We start from the raw sequence: 7,787 nt of genomic DNA, 5'->3' as shown, positions 1-7,787 counted from the left end.
CACTTAGTTTAGAGCAAAGTGTGCATCCCATCACATGATATAATCATAAAATTATCAAACCCAGTAGTGACAGTAATGGAAATTAAATATTTGTCTTAAAAGCCTCCTTAATAAATGCACATGGGCTGCATGTGCCATCTACATTTGCGTACAACCAACCACTATCAGATACATTTGCTAAGGTGGTGGGGAATGTTAAGAAAATATAACCCTATTTAGGCAGACATAAATGTGTAAAATCTTATAACTGTAACTAAATATAGGCAGAAAATACACCTCTGTAATCAGTGCTTCCCCGGATCCCCACCTGATCTTGTTGCACCTCTGCGTTCTCTTCTTCCCCAGGGGAAGCCTTGCGGTTAACAGTAAACGTGGTTTTCCTCTTTAATGTAAGTCTCGCACATGCTGTTATACATACAAAGAATCTACAGGAAAGATGGCTGCTAGTCCGCTCAGGGGCTGATCAGCAGCCTCCACTATACTACAGAAATGCCTTTTCCAGGACCTGTAGGGGATCATTCAGTGCCACCACCAGACACAAGGTTGTCCCTTAGGGTCCACTTTGCTGACGACACATCGTGTGATTGATAGCCAAAGGCTTAATGTAAGCTTGTGCTGCTCTGGTGGTGTAGGGTGTCGCAAAGTTTGTTTGAATGCAAGAGTAACTTTTACTTTGATCATGAGGTTTTTTGCACACCGGATTTTTATATGCTTGTGGCAAATACATTACTGCAGCTTGTTCCTTGGTAATCGGTTACCTTTTAATCTTCTTCAGCATGTGACAGAAGCTGTATAGGTTGCACTGGGGAAGGCCCTGAAAACTGCAAAAACTGCACATCAGGATATGTGTTACAGGACAGCAAATGTACAGGTGAGCGCTATAAAATTCTGTGTACAGTCATCCATTTAGGATGTAAACAAACCTAAATTAAACACAGTTAAAGATTTTGTTGCTGATGTGTAAACATGTTCTAGCCTTTTATTACATATTTATTACCCAACACAGGATTTCATGTTTAAGATGAGATCTTACCATGGATTTATATCCAATATGAGGCAAAATATCCTCATTTTCTTTGCTAATGTATCGTACTTTTTAGCCTTTTATAAAGCTTGTGAGCAGCAAACAGCCGGTCATAGCATTCTGTGATGCTGCACTCTTTGTAATTTATATTGGAAATAATCAGGCCTATTGAGTAGTATGAATAGAAAGCAAATGCATACTTTATTTTATCATTTGAACACTGCTGTTCATTTCTGTTTTTTATTTTCACTTATTATGTGCACAGTGTTTGCGGGTAAATTTTTATTTTTATTTTGCTATAGATATAAATGAGTGTGATGGAGAGGAGAAAGTCTGCTTGCGTGACAATGAAAACTGTACGAACACTCCAGGAAGCTACACATGTAGTTGTGCTGATGGTTTTGAAGACAAGGATGGGGAATGTGTGGAAGTTGTGAAAAAGGGTAAGGCTTTAGAGACCCTTCAGCTTGGTGTGTTGTTGCCCTACTATTAAAAACACCTGGCAAACTTAGAAATCGGTAGGTGGAGGCAAAAGATATCTTCTTTTCTGTGCTCTTCTACTTTTTATGGTCCAGTATTTCAATATATGTAACAAACTAATGTCATCTGTTCTTTAGTTAATACACAAAAAATAGTCCTTCCCACCTCACATGTCTATACACAATACAGAGCTACTAAATCCCTCGCAATTGGTGATTTTGGCACCCCAGCATCTCCCACAAGCTGACTACAGTCCTAAAGTGGATCTGAGAAGTAACTTAAGAAACATTGTTACTGGTTTGCTTAACTGATTCCTGAAACAAAAATGATTATTAGTAAACATTAAATGGTAGATGGTGTGGATTTTTTCCCCCAGTAAAGCTTTTAATCTAGAGAGGATGTGGTAAGTGGAAAGAAGGCCGATATGATTTAAAGTAATTTTAATTTACTCAGAGAAGCTACCGATTGGTCAAAGACCAATCAGTAGGTTCTCTTCTCTGCCACACAGTGGCTTGCATTTAGCAGTAAACACAGGGCAGTTATCATTTTTGGAAGTCTCATGTGTAGTCTAAAAAAAAAATAGGCAAACACAGTTGCAGCTATGTATTTCCTACATAGCTGGCAGTTTGGTTACTTGCCCGTTCTGACGCTTTGGAAAACATGATGACTCTTCTGATGTGTGTGACCCCTTCAAAAAGGGGTACATGCCTGCTGTAGGAGAAATCCCTGAGGGCTGCTAGGATGCCAAGAGAATGATTAGTCACATTTTTATTGTTCTTTGAAAAGGACAGTACAAAATATAGTATAAGAAAAAATCCTTGAGTGCCTCATACTGCTTCCCAGTAACAGTATTTTAGTTATAAATAACGAAAATAAAAATGGTATTAGTTTTAGTCCTAAAAAATAAGTAAAAACCCTTGCATTTGCGGTATTGCTGTACTCCAGGGATAATGCTGAACATAGATATCTGTTCACCTATCCCAAGGAATATATGCTCATTAAATTTAAAGGAAATGTCTGGGTTTTTTTTTTATTTTATTTATTCATCCACCTTTTTATGTATTAGTCCTATAAAATATTGAATATTTATGAATATAGTTTTGTCCAGTAAAATGAAATTCACAAAGCAAATGTCTACAAAAGCCTTATGCCTGAGTGGTTATCGTGGGGGGGAGGGACACTATAAATCAAATCAGTATTTTATCTTTTTTTGAGAGCATCCAAGGACTGACGTATATATATTTAACTTTCTAGGGGATGCAGAGGACGAAAATGAAGCAGCAACTTCAGGCGAAGATAAAGACTCGGCCAATGTCCATGAGGACCTTTGATGTTCATGGGTACATAAAATGTTGTTAAGTTATTAACATCTAAGTCCTTCGTCCCTTGAGTCAATGTACTGTGGCCACCATGTGTTTGTTATTGTGAATAACAATTTTGCCAGCAAGTGTTAACAAATACCTGTTTGTGTGGTATTCAGATTGTGAGAGACTTGGATTTGCCCTAAGAGCTGCCCATTTCTGTACAATGTAAAAACAAAACAAAATGTATCATATTTTGATACAATACTTTCTAATAAACGTAGATCATTCTGGTAAATTTGTACCATTTCATATTTTGTGGTAAGTGTACATTTCTTTACCCACCAAGAGATTTTTTTGGAGAAATTAGCTAAAATAAAACAGGGGCGGGTTATAGTTTGCGGTGACTTTAACTTTGCTCATGGAGTGGCAGGGCCGCCATCAGAAGTTTTAGGGCCCTCTACAGAACAAACGGTCTGGGCCCCCTCCACAGACAACCTTCCCTCCACACCACTAGAATTTTCTCTTCTACTCATGTTTTTTGGTGGCAAAGATGGCTCAGGTAAAGCCCGTTGGGCGCAAAGATGGCTCAGGCAAAGCCTGTTGGGCACAAGGATGGCACAGGCAAAGCAGTTTGGAGTAGATGAGATTTTACACACAGGCATATTTTATAATATATAATATAATAGATAGATATATATATATATATATATATATATCACATTCACATATGCATACACATAAATACATTTTATACTATAGAAATTAGTAGAAAGCCTTGGGAACTATGTTGATTTCAGATTTAATAATATATTTATATTATAATATACAAAGTTATTACCAGACAGGAGCAGTCTCAGACAATAAACCCCCTCCATTATCATAGCAATTTAAAGCCTATATCACTACTAAACACAGACACTAAACTCTGTACCAGAATGTTAGTGTACAGATTAAACACATGTTTCCTCAGTACTGTACATTTATAAATCTGATATCAATAGCAAATCAATCAAAACTAAGTTACTACTTCTCTCGCTTTACACTGAAAACGTGTTTGACCTCCTATACTGAAAATTTATGATTGAGGCTTTGCGTAAATATGGTCTACCAGAATAATATGTACATGCAATTCTAGCATTTAATTCCACTCAATCTATCAAACTATTATATTCAGGTTTTAACAAACACAACAGACAACTACAGAATAAACAAAACCACAAAGTGAATATATATGTGCAAATAGATACAAAATATAGGATTACTCCCCTACTGCACTACTGCTCCCAAAAGTACTCCTCGGGTACCACTTTAAACCATACTCCTCCACATGGGGCGCAAATACATAAGGGGAAAAACGAAACAAAGATAGTGTATTATAGTATGGAGCAATATGTGGTGTATATAGAATGAATTCCATTCACAAAAGTGGATGATAATCAGGCCTTTTAGTGGACATTAATTTCAGTCCTATAAAACAAGGGGGGTATGGAAAAAGCGCTAGACAGGACTTTCTAAAGGTAATTCTTTGTTAAAAACATATAAAACAGATTCTTAAATGTTCATAAAATAGAGCAGCAGCCCACTTGGCTGGATTGATAGTAGAAATTCACATAGGAGGTAGTGGTTGTGCTTCAACAATATAAAATAGAAAAAAGAAAAGCAGCACAATGGTGTAGTATGTTTGTACTGCAGGTACATGTAAAAAGAGATAAAAATGTGGTAATCGCATTTTTTTGGTGCTATGCTAGCTCCAAAATGCACGTATGGGCGATACAATCCTTGCCTAAGGATGAAATAGCGGCAATGGTGAGGTACACCATTGCTGATCCTTAGGCGAGGATTGTATCCGCTAGTACTTCTATGACTCGACCTTCCGGTGCTCCATCCTAGAAGCTCCAGGGGAAGTTCTGGCCAGAAGCAGCGGAGGTTGTCTATGCACAGACATTCACTGGCTGACAAAGAGGAGGATCCCCCGCAGAGCTGCAGGGGATCTGGATCCTCCTCTCTGGCAGCTGGTGAATGTCTGTGCTATATGCACAGACCACCTCTGCTGCTGCCCGACACTTCTGCTGGGACTTCTGTGACGGAGCGCCCGCGTGACATGACCTTCCAGTGCTCGGTCATAGAAGCCCAGCAGAAGCGGAGTAGCAGCGGAGGTTGTCAATGCACATCGTGCAGACGTTCACCGGCAGGGGACAAGTCTGGGGATGCATTGGTAAGTCTGAGGGGGGGCAGAGTGGCATATAGGGCATATAAGGCATATCTGGGAGCGGCAGAGTGGCAGTAGGTGAAAGTAAGAGTCAGGATTTTGCAATGAATCCTGAAGCGCACAGGCAGCCAGACTGACAGAGGGGAGAGACGTTAGTAAAGGGATGGGAGAGGAAGATAAGTCTGGCAGCAGCGTTTACGGTGGATTGTAGAGGGGTGAGACGGTTAAGAGGGAGACCAGCTAAGACAGAGTTACAATAATCAAGACGGGAGATGATAATGGCATAGACAAGAGCCTTAGTGGCATGCTGTGTTAGGAAGGGACGGATGCGGGCAATGTTTTTTGATGGAGACAACAGTTTTTAGAGACAGACTGAATGTGGGGGGTGAACGAAAGGTCGGAGTCAAGGGTGACACCAAGACAGCGAGCATGAGGAGACGGGGAGTTGACAGCACCATTAACATTGAGGGAATTTGATGGGGGAATCTTAGCATTGGATGGAGGGAAGATGCGAGGTTCAGTTTTGGAGAGGTTGAGTTTCGGGAAGTGTGCAGACATCCAGGTAGAGACAGACGCAAGGCAGTTAGTTACACGATCTTAGACAGAGGGAGAGAGATCAGGGGAGGATAGATAGATTTGGGTGTCATCAGCATACAGGTGGTATTGAAAGTCAAAGGATGGGATCAGTTTGCCAAGGGAGGAAGTGTAAACAGAGAACAGAAGAGGTCCTAGAACTGAGCCTTGGGGTACCCCAACTGAGAAAGGGAGGGGAAGTGGTACTGGAGACAGGGACGCTGAAGGTACGATCAGAGAGGTAGGAAGTGAACCAGGAGAGAGCAGTGCACAGTGTCAAAAGAAAGGTTCAGTAGGATTAGCATGGAGTAGTGGCCCTTGGATTTAGCAGTGAGTAATTCATTAGTAATTTTAGTAAGGCTGGTCTCGGTAGAGTGTTGATGACGAAAACCAGATTGAAGAGGTCAAGCAGGGAGCTGGAATCAAGAAACTTAATTAATTGGGTATAAACAATTATTTCAAGAAGCTTGGAGGTGAGAGGAAGTAGATAGTAGAGGTAATTGGAGAGATCAGTCGGGTAAAGGGAGGGCTTTTTCAAGATTAATAAAGATAAAGAGTAATTGTAGCATACTTGAAGGAGGATAGGATAGATCCAGTATCGAGGGAGAGGTTGAAGATGTGAGCTAGAGTAGGGACAAGGTGAGATGGGAAGGGATCGGATCAAGGGGGCATGTGGTTGGACAAGAGGAAAGAAGAGCATGTACATCCTCTTCAGTGACAGCAAAGAAATGAGTTAATGTAGTGAAGGGGGAAGAGTTCAGTGGTAGGAGGGTACATAGTCAGAGGGAGGGTGAGGGTAGAGTGGTGACTGTAGATATGTCATGTCTGAAGGTTTCAGAGGCATTAAGGTTAGTGGAATGGGTAGTAGGGATAGGTTGAAGAAGGGAATTGAAAGTATTAAAGAGTAATTTAGGGTTGTGAGACAGGGTGGACATGAGGGAGGTGAAGTGGGTTTCTTTAGCAAGAGTAGTAGGAATGTAGCATTAATTTATAGTGCAGAAAGTCAGACATGGAATGAGATTTTCGCCAACTACGTTCAGCAGTGCGGGAACAACGTCGTAGGTGTCGGGTTACAGTCGCGTGCCAGGGTTGGAAACATGAACCTTGTGAAGAGCGAGTAGTAACTGGTGCTACGTGCTCAAGAGCAAATGTGAGAGTAGAGTTATAGAGAGAGGTAGCGTTTTTAGGGCACAACATGTTTGAGATAGGAGACAGGAGAGGGAGTAAATTGATTGAGAAGTTCTGAAGGTTAATAAAGCTGAGGTCTCTGGTTAGGTGAGGTTGGGGTGCAAGGGCGCAAGTAGGAGGCAAGTTTAGGGAGCAGGAAAGGAAGTGGTGGTAAGAGAGGGGGAAAGGGGAATTAGAGAGGTTAGCGAGAGAACGCATGCTAGAAAAAATAAGGTCCAGGGTGTGACCATCATCATGAGTAGGGGAGTTAATATGTTTTTGGAGATCAAAAGAGAAGGTAATAGAAAGAAATTTTGAAGCCATGGGGCTCACTGGGGTGTCAACTGGAATGTTGAAGTCCCCAAGACAACAGAAGGAACATCAGAGGAGAGGAAGAAAGGAAGCCATGAGGAGAAGTGATCAAGAAAGATGTTAGCCGGGCCATGAGGACGGTATTTAACAGCAATGCGTAAATTAAATAATTAAAGCTACCCTTAGCTTGAGCTTTTTTTTTCTTTTGCTTAGCAGAGTAATTAAGGTAGGACTAGGAATGACTAGGTGGCCCTTGCACTTTAAGGACAGCGGCTACCAGTTGACATAAATGTGGCTGCGTATACATGAACTCATAAATGAGAATGATAGTGTGTTTGACGAAATTAAGTGGTGCTTGTTTTTTCTTATTGCAACACATGATGGCGCCAAAATATCACTACTTTACATTTCTCAATACAAAAGGGACCTAACAACTTGGTCTTGAAAGCTCGCAATCAAACTCTCAGTTAGCCAATAAATGGTATCATTTTAACTATACTTTTCTCCTGTTTACTCAACGGCTAACACGGTACAAAACCTTTTTATTACTTTACATTTCTGCACCACTAGAATCAAAGCACTTGTTGAGAGGTAGAAGCCATACACACTGATTTAACTATGTACTAAATAGACTAAAAGTCCTTTAATGTTACAGTTCTAACATTTTTAAATTCCAATTCAATTGATTCTTTTAATGAGAAACACAGTTTTAGTGTGC

The 7,787-nt window shown here is 40.5% G+C and overlaps 1 long non-coding RNA gene across 1 annotated transcript; it reads left to right on the top strand.

The window, feature by feature from the left end:
- Positions 1 to 762: 762 nt before the first annotated feature.
- LOC128490593 (uncharacterized) lies at positions 763 to 3,103 on the top strand. The gene is made up of 3 exons (XR_008353963.1): positions 763 to 871; positions 1,327 to 1,467; positions 2,759 to 3,103. It is a non-coding gene; the product is annotated as an uncharacterized LOC128490593 (long non-coding RNA).
- Positions 3,104 to 7,787: the final 4,684 nt, after the last annotated feature.

The sequence above is a fragment of the Spea bombifrons genome, chromosome 4 (genome assembly GCF_027358695.1).
Source record: "Spea bombifrons isolate aSpeBom1 chromosome 4, aSpeBom1.2.pri, whole genome shotgun sequence".
Taxonomy (NCBI): Eukaryota; Metazoa; Chordata; class Amphibia; order Anura; family Pelobatidae; genus Spea; species Spea bombifrons.
Note: the sequence above shows the minus strand (reverse complement) of the source record. Positions and strands in the feature narration are given on the sequence as shown.